Source organism: Eubalaena glacialis, chromosome 6 (assembly GCF_028564815.1).
Source record: "Eubalaena glacialis isolate mEubGla1 chromosome 6, mEubGla1.1.hap2.+ XY, whole genome shotgun sequence".
NCBI lineage: Eukaryota > Metazoa > Chordata > Mammalia > Artiodactyla > Balaenidae > Eubalaena > Eubalaena glacialis.
The window spans coordinates 144376301-144394505 of NC_083721.1; positions in this window are offsets into that span (position 1 = coordinate 144376301).

An 18205-nucleotide genomic window follows, 5' to 3' on the forward strand; every position below is an offset into this window, starting at 1 on the left:
CATTTTTGCTTAAAGACTTTGTGGCTTGAAGAAAAGAATCTTCTTGGAGCTGACAGCAGATTTTATTCAATAGGACCTGCTTCTGGGAGCTCCATGTTTGCATTCCCAAGGAATAAAGAGCCTCAAACATGTTTCCAGCCAGAGAGTCACTTGCAGAACAGGACTTTGTGAATTGCACTGAAGAACCTGATGTTAAAAATTTATCCTATTTTTTTATAGGCATAATAACATGATCACCATATTTTAAAGCAAAGTGTCATGTGCAATGAATACCACAATGTAAGTCACTTTTGCATATTTTTCAATCATTTTCAAAGCATTCCTCCATCCTTGCACTCATTCACTCAAGCAAACATGATTTTCAACTGCCTGTTACATGCCAGGTGTCAAATAGTAAGACATGGTTTATTCTCTCTAGGAGCATGATCCAGTGGGAGAGACAGTCATGTTATAAAAGTCTTCAGCAGAGGCACCTACAAGACAAATTGTTTCTGTAACTGTGAGGGTGCTGAATATTCATGGAGTGCTTCATTGTTTTAGAACAATTTTAAGGTGGTTTACGGAGTATATATCATTAGACAGAAACTAAGTAGTGAGGAAACTGGGACCAAGAAAAAAAATAAGGGTAAGAGAGGCAAAGTCCATTGAACTAAATGTAAGGGTAGTGAAAAAAAACACATATCATAAATTATACACATATTAGAGATGAGCTATAAATTTGGCTCTGAGCTTCACACCAGTCAAAGCAGAGAGGAAACCATGATACTTTCCATGGTCAGAGTATCCTGAAGACAAAAAAGAAGAACTATTTCTAGTGAACATTTCTGAGAGAAATGTATCTTGTGGGTTTTCCTAATTGACACCTAGTCTTCACTGTCCTTACGTAAGTCCCCAAATAAGTCTCCTGTAGGGTGTTCCTTATACCTTCCTTCAAATAGACCAGTAGGGTAATGTCAGAGCAGAGGCCAGCAAAAACACTTGATATCATGCCAGAACAATGTCTCCTGATTAATTCTTATCTTCTGCTTACTCTGTAGATCAGGTGCATTGCATCTAGAGGAATCAATATTCTGATTAACTTTTAAGAGATCCTCCATGTCTCTTATTTCTCTCAGTTGAGCTTTTGTGAGTAAAGGGCATCAGAAAATTTGAGTTTATACTGAGCAAATCTGAACAAGACTGCTTTAAACTAGCAGAGACTGAGTAGTCTTTAATTGGCAAAATCAACTTCTCTTTCACCTGTGCTGTGGACTGAATATTTGTTCCACCAACCCCACCCCCCCTGCCCTATTCATATGTTGAAGCCTTAATCCCCAACATGATGACTTTTGGAGGTAATTAGTTTATGAGGGTGGAGTCCTCTTGATGGGATTAGTGCCCTTAGAAGAAGAGACAGAGAGACCTTGCTTTCTTACTCCCCTCCACTCCCTTTCCCCTCCCTCTGCTCTGCCCTGTGAGGATACATCCAGAAGACAGCTGTCTACAAGAGAGGAAGTAGGTCCTCGCCAGACACTGGATCTGCCAGGGTTTTGATTTTGGATTCCCAGCCTCCAGAACTGTAAGAAATAAATGTTTGTTGTTTGTCAACCAGTCTATGGTATTTTTGTTATAGCAGCACAAACTGACTAAGGCACGCTCTGATCTAATAATTTTGTGGTAATGGAGTGAAGGAGATCATAAGGAAATAAAGGTCAGAAATAGCGAAACAGAAAGTTACAATTTCAGTATATCTTGGAGTATATAATTTTTTGCTTTGCTACATCTGTATCTAAATATCTGTCTTCCAGGCCCTCAATTATTGTCAATAACATTAGCTCCCATATCTAGAGCAGTGACAAAACCCCTTACAAGGGACAGAAGAGGATGGGTTGACATTAGGTAAATTGGCATGGAAATAACTATATATATATTTTAGTGTTTAATATTATCATGTAAAAAATGAGTTGCAGAAATCAGTATTAGGTAAAATAATATTTTACTTTTCCTACCATTTAACAATTAAAGGACACTTTGTTTTTTTTTTTTTTTGGCTGCGTTGGGTCTTTGTTGCTGCGTGCGGGTTTTCTCTAGTTGTGGCGAGTGCAGGCTACTCTTCATTGTGGTGCATGGACTTCTTATTGTAGTGGCTTCTCTTGTTGTGGAGCGTGAGCTCTAGAGCACTCAGGCTTCAGTAGTTGCGGCCTGCAGGCTCAGTAGTTGTGGCGCATGGGCTTAGCTACTCCGAGGCATGTGGGATCTTCCCGGACCAGGGCTCAAACCCGTGTCCTCTGCATTGGCAGGCGGATTCTTAACTGCTGCACCACCAGGGAAATTCCTAAAGAACACTGAATAGCATAAGTCCACTTCTTGCAAAACTTCCTAATAAAATGTTTCTAGAACTCATCAGAAGTGAAAAGTCTTGATATACCATGTATAGGTAGAATTTGTACCTATATTTCACTTATACTTTTGGAATTTTGTTTTCTTTATAATATCCATACTTGTTTATTGGAGAAAATTGAGTCATAGGAAAATATAAAGAAGATAAATGTCATCTATAATATTTCCACCTAGGAAATTTGAAATATTTCCAGCTGTTGAAATTTTACTCTATTTAAAACTATTTTTTTCTGTTCATACATATTCACATAATGGTGATTATATTTACTTCATTTGACATTATATTACAATAATTTTGCCCTGTATTATTAGAAACATCATTTTTGGTGACTGTGTAATATTCTGCCTGCTAAGTGTCTCATAAATTACTTAGCCTTTTCTATCATGAGTTTCTTGGCATTGGGGACAATGTGGTAAATCACTTTGAAACGTGTCCCTTATCTCTGTAATCTTCGCACAGTACTGCATTTAGACCCAGGTAAGGATGACCCCTGTCCTCGCCCCCATGTTTGAGGGGACACACACTGCAGAGCACCTTCCTCAAAATTTCCTAGGTCCTCCTATGGTGCCTGGGACCAGCCCAGGCCAGTGGTCAGGGCTGGCTTCATGGGCTGTGACCTGTGAGGTCACACAGAGCCCCATGCTCAGATGGTCCCTTCTGTTTAATACTTTCCTGTCACTGCCTTAAAAGTCTAAGTAAAATTTAAACAAGGGGTCCCACCTTTTCATTTGCACTAGGCCCAGCAAATTACATAGCTAGTCCTGAGTCTAAGCAAATTATATAGCCATAGAAAAAAATACTAGTTTTAAATAGAGTTAAATTTCAACAGTGGGTAATCCTGGGTGGAAATATTATAGGTGACATTTATTATCTTTTTTTATATTTTTCTATGACTCAAATTTTCTCCAATTATGTAACCATCTCAGCGGGTTGCTCTGCAGCCAGAGCAGAACATTTTCCTCAGGGCTCTCTCTGATCCTTAACCCCAATGTCAGGTTGACCAGATGCCCTGTGCTCTAGGATATGTGCCTGTGGGGTTTCCTAGGGGCCTGGTTCCAGAAGGGCAGGCTGGCAAGAATATTGCTCATGTTGGAAAGGACAGTATGTCTTTTGCAGGATCAGGTGAGGCCAGGCTGCCAGAATAGTGCTGACACTTTAATTCTGGGTGACTCAAATTGCTTATACAGTCAAGGGCCCCACATACCGGAGGGGTGGCCCTGCTTTAGCCAAAGCACAAAACCTACTCTGCTTCAGTTTTCTGTTATACTTCCCATATCCCCATCCTCCATGTCCTTTTCCCAGCTCTTGTCTTGGCACAATCTTGGTTGATTTTTGGCACAAGCTGAGAGTCCCAGAGAGTATGAAGTCTGATACAGGGGTGGCGAGGATGACAGTAACAAGGTTGTAGAAGGGCAGTGAGGACCTCCTTGGCGAGGAGTATCCCCAAAAGTAAGGGCCTTGGTTGGGGCATCAATTCCCACAGAGCCTGAAGAACATTAACAAGGGCCCTGCTCTGAGTCAGGACTTATTTATAAACTCTTAGTTAATTTCTCAGTGTTATATTTGGAAGCTGAAATTCCCACAATTTCTGGTATGAATGGAAAAGTCACAGCATATGGCAGGAGTGATGAATCTTAGGAAGCTTACATTTTTGCTTTTCTCAGAGGCTCCTCAGCTGAGAAATCTCTAGTTCCTTCCTTCCTTCTTGCCAGTTGGGGATCAGCTTGGCTCATCTGGTTTCTTGTGAAGGTTTGGACTGTGGCCTTGGAAATGCCAGGTGCCCTAGGGGCTTTGCTCTGGGCACTCTGTGTGTTGGTGGGGCCTGGGGGTGGGGAGCACAGCCATGCTGGAGAACACGTTAGTGCCTGGAGGTCCAGTTTTTATTCCTGACCTATGTTTGGCATCCAAATCCTACTGTGCTAATTCAAGGCTCCTGATCCTAGGTTTTTACTGTTATCTGCTATTTCCTTGACTTTGGTTCCTTGCCATACCCAGAGGAGAAATGTAATCAAGGAGCATTTCCACATCAGAAGAGTCAAGGATGGTTTTGTGGAGATCTGATTGCATGTCCTGTGATTAAATACAGCAGGAAACTTGCAAGGTCATAGCTATTTATGAAGCCATAATTCATTCATTCATTCATTCATTCACTAAACATTTCTTGAACCCTAGCTACTTCCCTGGCACTATGATGGGGACAAGAAAAGAAATGAGCTTTATTTTTTTTTTCCTTTTGTGGGGCTCACAGAAAAATGGGAGAGCAAAATTACAAAGCAATCTGAGAAGCATGAATTAGAGACATGTATCAAAGGCTGTGGGAAGCATAAAGGAGGATGAAGCTCTTTGCTGTCCTTGGAAGGAGGCCGGATGATCATGCAGGTCTTCATGGAGGAGGTGCTCTTTGAGCTGGGGCTTGATGGGGGAGTAGGAGTGGCCAGTTAGGTTGGTGCCACGTGACTTGTTCTGTCCAATGGGCTTTGAATGGAGTGCCAAGCCTCCAGGCAAAGATAGCTAAAAGCCAGTGTGTATCATCCATTTTTCCCTTTGGCAGCGTCTGTGGAAGCTGTGTGTTGAAATTGTGGAGCCTCGAGATGGAATCTTTGGTTGACCGCGTGGAAGAGAGCCACCCAGTAAGATCCCCCACCCACAGTGATCTTTGCATGGGTGAGAAAAACCTCTGTTGTGGTAAGCTATTGAGATTTAGGGTTACTTGTTGCAACAGCTTAGCTAATCCTATTATGACGAATTTAAGTTTTCCTAGCATGTAAGGTGACATTTCCAAATGAGAGAAAAGCAGGTGAAACTTCATGGAGGTTTCCATGTCTTCATATCTTTCCTGAAGACAAGGATGCTGGTTTGTTTTCCTACCAATTCCTTTCCACCCTTAGCTAAAGGCTGCCCTGGAAGAAAGGACCCCTCTCTGTACTTCTGGGCTACCATATGCTCCTGTGGAGGAGAAGGCTCACAGGCAAAGAGGTGCAGGTCCTGTTTATAGAAAGCCAATGGACTGTGTGGAAATGGTGAATGCCAAGGTGATGGGGTGGGATGCTGACATCATTTTACCGATGATAGCTGAAGGTAGCAAAGACTGTTTGCCTGCCTCTTAGTCATTCCTGTAGTGGATATCTGGGCCCCATCATTTACGGCTGTCTTTAGAATGTGGGGTACTTGACCCCTCTTTGTCCTCTACTTACTGGCCTGTCATCAATTCTGGGCAACAGGAAAAGTCTCATTGAACATCCCACGATACTGTTTGCAAGCTTTTTGTGCAAGACACTGGGCCCAGAGACTCTGCCTCGTCTTTCAAATCATTAAGTGGCAGAGCCAGGACAAAGTCCAAGTTCAGTATTTTTTCTCTCTCATTATCTGTTTGATATTTCTTTTGTTGTTGTTTGCTTTTTCTCTTGTGTCTTCTTCCTTATCACCCCAATAGCCAGGTCAGTTCATTTCTTTAAAGGGAATGAAGGAAACACAGTACAGTGGTTACATTCTTGAGGTAAGAGGCAGACGGCTTTGGTTAAATCCTGTGCCATCTCTGTCTCGCAGCCCATCAACTTCTATCTGTGAGACCTTAGGCAAGTCACTCACTCTCTCTCCAGCCTCAGTTTCCTGATCTGAAAATAGGATAATGATAAACGCTATGGGGCATGTAACACACCAAGCACAGACTCTGGCTTAGAGCAACTGCTCAGCAAGTACCGGCTACTAGGGTGAATCCAGTTTTCAGGATAAGGTCTAAGCAACATGGCGAAGAAACAAAATCTACTTCTGTCTTCAGCAGGTTTTATTTGTATTTGTTGTGCCTCCTTGTCCTAGTCTATCCTCCCTTCCCTGTGTGCCCCACCAGGCATCTCCATCCAGCTTTAGTCCATTGAGAGTCCTCTGCCTCTATTTCTACCAAATCAAACCTTCTGGCATCTGGGTTTATCTTTCCAACAGAATGTGTTTCTCATCCTCTCAAACCCATAGCAGCAGCACAGTGATCTGACTATGAAATTTTTTTTTTTTTTTCTAACGGGGAAGATAAATAAATTTGTTTCAGACAGTTAGGTGCATTTTAAGTGAGGTATTTTGGAGGCAATGCTCTCTTTGCCCATAGCTTCCCACTTTATACTGTAAATTGTGAAGGGAATCAATTGGTAAGAATTTATATTAGGGTAAGTAGACTGGTGGCCTCAACCCTCACATTGCATTCTGGCTCACTTGGGGGGTCTTACATAAAAACAAGAGCAGAAAAAGGACACATGGAAACAGATAAACAGAAGCCCTGGCAGGACCAGCTTTGCCTTCAACAGGATAAGAAATAGTGGAGCCACTCCAACTAGATTTGGGCTAGTCAGTATGAAACTTTGTAGACGTTTTAGGAAAGTTGAGGTCACTTTCTTCTAGCTTCTGATATACAAATGGTGTAGCCCGAGCAGAGATAAATATATGTTGGCAATTATAAAGGTTCTACATTAGGATAGAGACGAAGATGTAACCCTGGTGATTTGTGATTCCATCACCAGCCCCTCAAGCTGTTTCTAACCTCTTATTTATAGCTTTCCTTGGGCTATATCTCTTATAAATACAAAACGAATGAAGTAGTGCAAATGAAAAAGCAGCTTTCCTTATGTCCTATTTCCATCACCTTTCTTGTCACCAGGGTAAATAAAGACACAAACTCCTGATCTGTGGGTGACAGAACTAATCCTGGTGTTTACAATGTGGAGAAAAGATGTCAATGGGCAGAGAATGCTGAGGAGGCTGAGAGAGACACTTGTGGCCTTTGAACTTCCCAAATGAGGAGAATTCTGAAGGTTGGTTATCTTTCGTTTCATAGTCAGGAGTATCTTGACATTCCCCAGAGATGTCTTCTGAGGCTTTCATGAGTCTCCATGGTGAAAGATACCTAAGGGGTAGATGGAATATTTGGTCCCAAATCTTTGCCTTCCCTAAGATTCACACTGTCTCCATCACTTTGTCATGGGTGCAGTGCATTTCCCCTGCCCTTGCCTTTGGGCTTGGCTATGTGACTTTGCTTTGGCTAATGGCACCAGGGCAGAAATGGCAGTGTATCAATTCTCAGCCTAGGCCTCAGAGGGCCTTGTACATTTTCATTTGCTTTCATGTGCCTATCCCATCACCACAAGAACATGACCTGAATAGCTCACTCAATGGTCCAAGGAGAAAGGAAGACATATAGAGTAGAACAGAACTGCTGAGATGAAGTTTATGAAATTGATGAAGTTCACTATGTATGTGACAAGAGTTCAGAAACATAAAACAGATCCTGAGTGGCCTGTTATCTTATCTTATCTTATCTTAGTGTTATCTTAACCCTAAGTCTCAGTGATTTACTGTAACAGAGGTTTTCTCACCCAGGCAAGGTCATTGTGGGTGGGACATAGTTACTGGGTGGCTCTCTTCCAGGCGGTTACCCAAGGATTCGATCTTGAGGCTGTACAGTTTCAACACAGAGCTTCCACAGATGTTGCCAAAGGGGAAGGGAGAAAAGGATGAGACACATTAGCTTTTAACTTTTTACCTCTCTCTGCCTGGAAGACTGTCATTTCCATTCAAAGCCCCTGGGTGAGAATAGTCAGAGAACAGGATCTGTTTTGGGAGCACTGACTGCCTCTGTCACGTGCTTACGCCTCCTTCCAGCCTCAGCTCAAAGGGCACCTCCTCCTGCCCCCTTCTATGGAGAACAAATTGCTTCCTCCTCTTTATGGTTCCACAGTGCTTTGATATACATTTCACCAGCCAATAGCAAGGCCCAAGTGCTTTAAATTTGAGCCCTCTTAAATTTTAAGACTGCCTTGGCCTTAGTGGACATCTGTTACTCTGCCTGCTCAGCACCAATTTGCCTTCTTTCCTTTGGAGAACCCCCTCTTCTGTCTTCAGTCCATGGCTGTGGAGGGACTGACCCACCTCTCAGCTTCAGGGGAGCACAGGTGACCAATCAGCACATCCCTGTCCCTGGACACTGAGCTTGTTGCAGAGATGAGCACGTGACTTCAACTGATATGACTCGAAGCCAGGACTTTTCTTTTTCAATTTTTTAACTGAAATATAGTTGATTTACAATATTGTGTTAGTTTCAGGTGTACAGCAAAGTGATTCAGTTATATATATATATATATTCTTTTTTATATTCTTTTCCATTATGGTTTATCACAGGTTTACACTGTCCTCTTCTTTGTCCCAGGAATGTCACATTTTTCTGTACTGTTCTCAGTTGTCTTGTCTCTATATTGTATAGAGTTCCCTGTGCTATACAGTAGGTTCTTGTTGTTTATCTATTTTATATACAGTAGTGTGTATCTGTTCAACCCAAATTCCTAAATTATCCCCCCACCCCTTTCCCCTTTGGTAACCATAAGTTTGTTTTCTATGTCTGAGTCTATTTCTGTTTTGTAAATAAGTTCATTTGTATCATTTTTTTTAGATTCCACAAATAAGTGATATCATTTGATATTTGCCTTTCTCTGTCTGACTTACTTCCCTTAGTATGATAATCTCTAGATCCATCCATGTTGCTGCAAATGGCATTATTTCATTCTTTTTTATGGAGGAGTAATATTCCATTACATATATCTATATCACAACTTCTTTATCCATTCATCTGTTGATGGACACTGAGGTTCCATGTCTTGGCTATTGTAAATAGGGCTGCTATGAACATTGGGGTGCATGTATCTTTTCAAATTAGAGTTTTCATCAAAGCTAGGACTTTTGTTAGCATTTTTGGGAAAGAGAAGATTCCTAATTTATCCCCCCCACCCCTTTCCCCTTTGGTAACCATAATTTTGTTTTCTATGTCTGAGTCTGTTTCTGTTTTGTAAATGTCTGATCTGTTTCTATTTTGCACTTGGATATACAGCTATCAAAGTAATGAGAGCTGGAGATATCTGAGGTCTCTAGTGGAGAAGGCCTGCTTGAGAATGATGTCAACAGAGAGGGGAAGGTGGGACTGAGAGAGAAAGAGATGGAACTGGAAATAAATGCAGAGATGGAGATAAAAGAGGGGGGAGGAAAGAGAGAGTGGGAAGGTTAGTGTGACTTGAGCCATGTGAGACCCTGGGGTTAACTGGGCCAGAAATCATTCTTTCTTGAACTTTTCAATAAAATAACTAAATTTTATTTAAATTTAATCTTATTTTCTCTTAAACCAGTTTGAGCAAGATTTTCTCTCACATGTAACCCAAAGATTTCTGAATTCGCAAATAGTTGAAACTAAGTATAACACCCTAAAATGCCCAAATCTATCAGTATGTGGATAAGATAGGCAGCGTAAGACTTTTCCTCACTGATAGATGGAGAAATGGGGTCCATTCAGTAATGACTGTCCTTAGAGATTCCACGTGAGTTTGGATTGAATATGGAAAAGTCTAACCTGCTCCCCATGCCATCTTTTCTTTTCTTGCTTTTCCCTCCACGTACCGTCTTGATTATTTTGTTAGTCATGAGTAGTTCTTCACTCCTCAAGTCTCCTAGACCCACCACCTAACCCTGGATTCCTACAATTCATGTTCAGTTATTATCAGCCATCCAATCCTGGGTTTGTCTTTGATTTGTTGTGAGTTCAGGGAAGTCCCGAACTTTCTTCCCTTCCTCTTGCTTTGACTGACTGATTAGTAAAACAGACTTGATGGTGATACTGCAAGAAGGCCCTGGGGATTAACTCATCATGCAGCATCTTCCATGTACGGGTTACTTAGGTTGAGTGGTGATACACCTGTGCATTGCAGAAACCCTTGCTCTGGTGGGCTATTAGCATGCCTTCTTCATAACCTCTGCAACCTTGCTCCTTCCTTGAGTGGATAATGCCTCTCTGCATCCCTCTTTATGCAAAGTTAGGAATTTTCCTTCCTATTTTTCTGCTTCTTTCTTGCCCATATTTTTTCACCTTTCCATAATACTTACAAAGTAGTGAAAATTCACCTACTCTCTTTGAAGTCTGAATAGGGGTAATAATGTTCACTTACTAAAATTGTTATGATGACTATGAGATTAGCCACACAGAGGGAACACTCAAAAGCCTGGAGCATCAGAGATGCTAACATACATTAGTACTCTAACCTTTCTGGTGTGTGTACATTCTTTTCCTCCTCCACTGTTATGGTGAAATACAGTCCAAATATATTTCATCCTTTAAAGTAGAGGGGGGTGATGTGTCTTTAACATCTCTTCTTCTTTTAGTTGAATTCAAATTGAGAATTCTTGAATTTTTCAATGACTCACTCATTTCATGTGTGGAATTTCATTTGAGAACGTGGCCTTGCCCCTTTCCTTCCATACACATGCCATTGTCTGTCACAGAAATGGAAAACCATGAGAATCCCTATTTTCAGCTAATCTCTGAAGCATTGTTCCTTTCCTGGGCTACCTTAAAACACCAGTCTTATGTTGGCAGCTTCAGTGGTTACTGTGTGTTCTACAGAACACTAGCTCCGTGGACTATTTGTGGGTGCCAGCAGGTCTAAAAAGTTCCACAGCTGAATAAATTTGTGAGTCACTTGGCTTAAACCAAGAATATCATCTTCTTGTGAATCTCCAAGGAAAGTGGGGGAGAGATAATGCAAGGTTTCTCCAACCCATTTGGCCATGGAACCTATTACTGGTTGAGCCTCTCCTGGGACAAGCATTCCAGAGAACACACTTAGGGAAATGCTGACCTCGTGTTCTAATTAGATTTCTCTAATCCTGTCCTCTTCTTTGTTCCAGGAATGTCACATTTTTTCTGTATTCTTCCTCAGTTGTCTTGTCTCTTTCGTGCTGGCTCCTTTTTTGTGACATTCCTGCTGGGTAAAGATAGTCATAGCCTGAATGATAAAACACAGTGATTAGTCAACCAAGTAGAAGAGTGCATAGTCACACCCGTGTGGGATGATAAATGTTTGCAATATGTTGAATTCACTTTTGCTGCTTTTCTTTAACTGATAACGTGAATGGGGGAAGGTAATATTATCTCCATTCTTTTCTAGGACTTGCCTTCTGATTGGAACAGGAGAGGCTTAGTGGGGTCTTACACATCAAGAACATCTTTTGGGAAAATGGTCCACTTTTTCTTTGTAAGAGCTCACATCAAAATAGATTAACCTGCAGTCATTTGATTTTTGTGGCTTATCTGTTTCTAATTTGCTTGCAAAAACTGGGGTGTATAATGTAGACCACACCAAAAGATAGAATTTTCATGTACACAGTTACCAATAAGAGTCAAGAAATTATCATTTACACATTTATGCCTTCCCTCTCTCTAAAATTTAGCGTATCATTAATTAATTAATATTAGCAAAGATTTCCCTCCCACCCTTTTTTGGGTTCCTTTTCATTGTAATTCAAATAAAACTTTTATAAAATGGAATTTTAGTGCATTTCACACATTGTAGCTAATTTTTAAAATACGGTCCCCTCTGGATTACTATATATCTGAATTAAATTAGGAGATCAGAATTAATGCCCCTGCTTTCCTTTTCCTTTTTCTTTCTTTGGTCTGAAGCTTTCTCTCTCTAATAAAAAGAGTATGATTTTTTTAAAGCCTGCTCTTAATTTTGTTTAGTCTAATAAGAGCCAACATATCCTATTATTGTTTTCTTTGCTTTTATTTGTAAAGGGATATCACCTCTGTGACAGGTATATAACCTTAGGCAACACGTAAATAAGGTACATCCTTCCTGTGCTTTTATCTTTTTACATAGGATTTAATTCTGGAATTCTCCATTTATGGAATCAATTTATTATTAGCCATTTTAGGGATACAATAAAGTAAAAGAATTTAAAAGCAGACTAGTTCTTTTTTAATGGGAGTCAAATGAGAAATGTATAGAATTTCTCTTTTACGGAACACACATGTTTATAATACTTGGGCCCTTTACATTACTTTTATAGTGATTTATATTTAAACTGAGGATATATTTATAAGAAATGCCTTTAAAGGTCATATATATATATACGTGTTTCTCACTTACAAATTCTGATTTAGTAGTTGTGGGGTGTGGCCCCGGCATCTAAAATTTTAAAGCCCCCCTCCTGGGTTTTACTGGTACACACTCAATTAAGAAGCACTGGTGTAGAATGTTCTATTTGTAAATAATGTCTACTGTGAGAAGGGTGCCTCATTCATGGCTGACAGGACAAAGGCACAGAGGGATGAAAGGATTTTTGTAGAAACCACACGGCAAGCCCTTGGGGGTCCCAGCAATAGGCAGGGATTATTTCCTCTTAGGTACTCTCTCTTCCTCAACCCAAGCAAATGAGCGCTGGAGGATGTAGGCAGGGCCCTGGTTTTTGCAGAGGAGTGTAACTCACACTTGGCCCCTTAGTTATGCCTCTTCTATGCTTTTCTAGAAAAAAACAAGTCCACATTGGCTGGAGCAGAGTACATGAGCAATCCGTGGGAACCCTAGCTCTTTTCTAATTCAGGATAGTTTTAGATTTGCTTTGGTTTAAGTGGGCCAGCCTGCCTACACAGAATGTTTGGGCATGGATGGTTACAACTTGTCCAAATTTCCTCTTCACTCTTCTCCCTTCACCAACTCATACCTCCACCTCCTTTACTATAGTGTAAAAACACAAGGAAAAGGAATGGCTAGCAAAGGCAGTGCATTTCAAAGGTTAGAGTTGTGACTAAATCGGATCAGTTTTTCACATTCTTTGCCTACAGGATGTGAAAGTCAACATGGGTCTCTGTGTGCAGGTCCCATTTTCATGGCCATTATAGAATGGGATCTTAGAAGGAATTCTACAAGGGGATGTCCACAGCAGGGATAAAGGCATCCTTTCTGGTGGTGAAACATAGCTTTATGAACACGGACAAGCGGTCAGTGTTTCCCAGAACTTTCATACTTCGTCATGCTCAACAATTACGCTTAACCACATGTGGTTAAGAAAAGCATGCTTCAATGAGATTTAAGCATGAAGTCCCCCTCCATCATTTCCACAAATGAGAAGCAGATGTCCATATTCTCTGGGTGATATTCAGGCCTTAATAACATTGCCATGCATTGGGCCCATTAATTGATGCTGACAGTAGTAATAAGAATAGTAATAATCATAGTAAACTTTTACTGAGTGATTACCATGTGCCAGCCACTAATGTTTTAGGTAGATTACTTTCTGTAATCCTCACAAATGCCTATGTAGAAAGGTAGTGAATGTTTTTTATTTTAGGCCACCCAGATTCTCTCTCCCTTTCTGTTGATAATAGTACCCAGATTTTCATTTCTTCCCCAAGGATATCCCCAATGCTTTGGGGGACACAGATCCCATCCCCATCTCCAGGATAAGCCCTTGTAGACTGAAGCCAATCAACAAATCCCAGCTGCAGTGATTAGTTAAGGATGATCATGTGACCTAGTTTGGACCAATTAGATCACAGGAGAAATTTACAGAGGGATCCTGGATGTTCTGCAAAAATGTCTGGAGCGACATTCTTTTCGTGTTAAATGTGAATGTGGAAGCGTGGAGGCTGCTGAGGGGAGTCAGCCTTGGGTAAAAGTAGCACCAAAGAAGGCAGTAAAGAAAAACTGGAAGAAATTAGAACTCTGTCGATTTCACTGAGCAGCTAGATTAAGCCTCAATTAAAGCCTACTCTACTTTTAGTGTTTTCACCCAATAACTTGCGTTCATCGTTTAAGTTGAATTGGGTTTTCTCAATCTGACAACCAAAGGATTCCTAACAGGTTTTGATATTAAAATCTGTGTTTTATGGATAAGGAAATTGGCTGAGAGAATTTGAATACTTTGCCAATATCATTGACAAAGTAAATGGGAGATTAGGGATTTGAATCCAGGTGGTTCTATTCCAAAATCCATGAACATACTTGATACCGCAAGAAGGTAGAAGAAAATGTTATTGTTAAGGATAGAGTCCTCGAAAATAATGTTTCCCTTCTGTTTCTTACTCCTGATGGAATGTAGATTTAACTTGTGAAGAATGTGTAAGAAATTAATTTGAAATCTCAGGTTGTATAACCTTGGTTTGATATAACTTTCTATGTCTGGATTCTGGAGTGCTTATAGGAACCAAACATCTTACCGGAAAAATCATTATAAATCACCTTGTTATGAACTCATCACATGTAATATTTAACATTAAGTTTTTGGAACTGGGTTGGATTTAAGAACGTTGCCAAATCTGATTACATTTTTTAATAACTTGGTAAGTTTATAAAAATATACATGCTTGAGCTTAAGAACAGTGTGTGTGAGGTGAGATCCCAGGTATTTATGGTTCACAACTGGATTTGACAGCCCCTGGTTTAAGCTTGTGACCATCTCTATAAAGAGAAACTGCATGTAGTTGTTAGGAGACCTAATGAACAGAGATTAAGCAATTGATCAAAAACAAAGTCCAGAGAGGGGTAGATAATTTATACCTGACAAAACATATTCTCCCCTCTCTCTCCTCTTCTCCCCTCCCCTCTCCCCTCCTCTCCACTCTTCTTTCTTCTTCTTCCCGCTTAGATTAGGAGGGAAAAGAGAAACAAGGAGACTTGGAAATACAGCTGGACTCCTCCTTCCTCCAATAACTTGATAATTTTTTAGCAGTCAGTTAGAAATTTATCTTGCACATAGAAACAACCTAAATGTCCATTGATAGATGAATGGATAAAGAAGATGTGGTGTATATACACAATGGACTATTACTCAGCCATAAAAAAGAATGAAATAATACCATTTACAGCAACATGGATGCACCTAGAGATTATCATACTAAGCGAAGTAAGCCAGACAGAGAAAGACAAATACCATATGATATCACTTATATGTGGAATCTAAAATATGACACAAATGAACTTATCTATGAAACAGAAACAGACTCACAGATATAGAGAACAGACTTGTGCCAAGGGGGAGGGTGGGCAGGGGAGGAATGGATTGGGAGTTTGGGATTAGCAGATGCAAGAATGGATAAACAGCAAGGTCCCACTGTAGAGCACAGGGAACTATATTCAATATCCTGTGATAAACCATAATGAAAAAAATATGAAAAAGAATATATATATAAAAGAAATTTATCTTGCAAAAGAAACCACAGTCTATGTGGAAGACTATTGCAAGAGCTTTTTTTTTTTTTTTTTCCTTTTTCTTTTGATTGAACTATTGTTGATATACAATGTTGTATTAGATTCAGGTGTGCAGCAAAGTGATTCAGTTATTTATATATATATATATATATATATATATATATATATATATATATATATTCTTTTCCAGATTATTTTCCATTATAGGTTATTACAAGATATTGAATATAGTTCCCTGTGCTATACAGTATCGTTGGGTCCTTGTTGTTTATCTATTTTATACATAAATAACTTTTGATGTAAACTTTCCCTAAAAATTTGACACTCACTAGAGCCATTAACAAACCCTAGGCAGTGTTTTTCCAATTTTAGTGGATGTTAGAATCTCCTGTGATGGTTGTTAAGATTGCATATCTGTCCTCATCCCACATCTTCTGAATCAGAATGACTGGAACAAAGGGAATCTGTACTTAGTCCTCTCTCCCCTCCACCCCCATTCCATCACGGTGACTCTATGCAGATCATCTAGGTGCCTAGGAGATAGCTCAAAATTGAAGAGCATCATTATTTAGATAACGAATTATGCCTACAAATGGTCATCAACTAGTGTTTTAAATTTTGTATCATTTTAGTTGTAGCAATCAATGAAAAATAATTATTTAAAATACTTATTTAATAAATTGCTCGATTTTAAAAAATTAAGAGTAATAGGATGGTTAAGCACGAGGCAGTATCTTCAGTGATTCAGTGAACTACACCGGGGAATGCTCAAATCACGAAGCTGTGGCTTGAGCGTTTGGGCCAGTTTACTTGGATTGAAGAGAAATTACTGCCTAGAAGGAGAGGCTTCTCAGAGTGTCAATCACGCCAAATCTTCTCAAGGTGATGGTCAACCTCAAGGTCTTTGCCTAGCTTTTTCACAGTGAAAGATTCTCATTTTCTTTTAACAGAGAGGAGAGGAACAGTGTTCTTTGTAGCTATGGCATTTTAGTCATTTGAGGCTGACTACAATAGACTTCTCATAAAATTCTGTGCAAATTGCCAGAATGTTAGTTGTTCCATCAGTAAGAATGAGCATAACTAATCATACTGATGTAAATAATCATCCTGTAAACTCTTTATGACTAAGGAGTTCAACATGAGGTCATGTGTTCTGAACATCTGGTTGAATGACTGAATTGTGAATTATCAAGGTCTTGTGAAGAAGGAGAGAGCTGCCTGCTATCTTTAGGATTTCTGCCTCTTTGTGAAAACATCCAAAATAGTCAGTTAGGATAAATAGGAAATTGACCTTCTGGTGATAAAGGTGATCAGGAAATGACTTTCTTCATCCCTGTTTAGGAAAGGCAATGATGAAGGGAACCGTCCTCGTTGCCAGAGTACTTGGCAGATTCATTGCAAAATGGACCCAAATTCTTCCCATCCCTGGATGCATATCCTTTTGCAATATAACTTCCCACTTTTCCTATCAAGAGGTGGATTTTATCTTCCCATTCCTTGAACGTGGTCTTGGCCACATGACTTGTTTTCATCAATGGGACACTGGCAAAAGTGATACAAGGAAAGACTTGAAAAGTGCTTGCACAATGGGCCTTTCCCTGTCTTGCTACCCTTGGGAGCTTTGTAACCTCCACTGTGTGAAGAAGCCAGGGCTAGCCTCCTGGAGGATAAGAGACACCTCAGTTGACAGCCAGCACACACTGACAGCCTTCCCACCTCCATACATGGAAGTTCATCCAGCCCCCATCAACACTCAGACTTGTGAGCAATAATTAAATGGTTCTTACTTTCAGCCCCTATGTTTCAGAGTGGCTTGTTATGTAGTGAAAGCTAACATACAGTGTGCTATGGGCTGAATGTTTGTGTCTCCAAAACTCATATGTTGAAATCCTAACCCACAAAGGTGATGGTAGGTATTAGTAGGTGTGGCCTTTGGGAGGGTCTTAAGTCATGAATGGGATTTGTGCCCTTATAAAAGAGGCTTCAGAAAGCTTCCTAGCCCCCTCCACCATGTGAGGACACAACAAGAACTCTGATACCTGGAAGAGGGTCCTCACCCCACGATGCTGGTACCTTGATTTTGGACTTTCAGCCTCCAGAACTGTGAGAAATACATTTTCGATGTTTATAAGCCACCCAGTCTGTGGTATTTTGTTACGGCAGCCCTAACAGTCTAAGGCACAGAGCATTTCTCTTTGAAAGCACTTTATACTTTCACTTTTAGGGGAGTGTCAGTTTCTCTCCTTCTGCAAAATTCTTTGAGGGCAAAAAGAGTTTTTTGCTCACTGTAGCAGATGTACCTTACATTCCTCATCAGATTCTTTGGGCTAACCTGCCTTCTGGCCCCCAAATCACTTGCTCTGCTGCCACAGCCTCCAGACTCCATATGGGTCCCTGTGATGCTGATGACTGAGACCAAGAGCTGCCAGCCAGACTTTCTCACTCCTTCCACCACTTCTGGGCTCCAGTGAAATGCCGTGCTTGATCTGGCTTCCAGAGCAGTTGCTGAAGGAGCCGGATGATGCTCCCAGAAGTGCAGGGGGGTTGTCTCCCCGTGGAGCAAACTCGTGCAACAGAGAGGGAGGCAGGAGGGAGGTGAGCAGATGAATTCCCCTTCTTCCCTCCCACTGATGGGCTTACTGAGAACGGTTTCTCTGCAAAGCCTGTCCGAATAGGTCCCTTATCCTCCGGGCACCCAGCAGTGTCTCTTTCAAGCCTTGTCTTGAGCTGTGGCTCACGTGGTAATGTACTGTCTGGGATTGCATCCAGCGATCCCTGCCTCACACCCCTTTTCATCACTCTTCCCATCCTG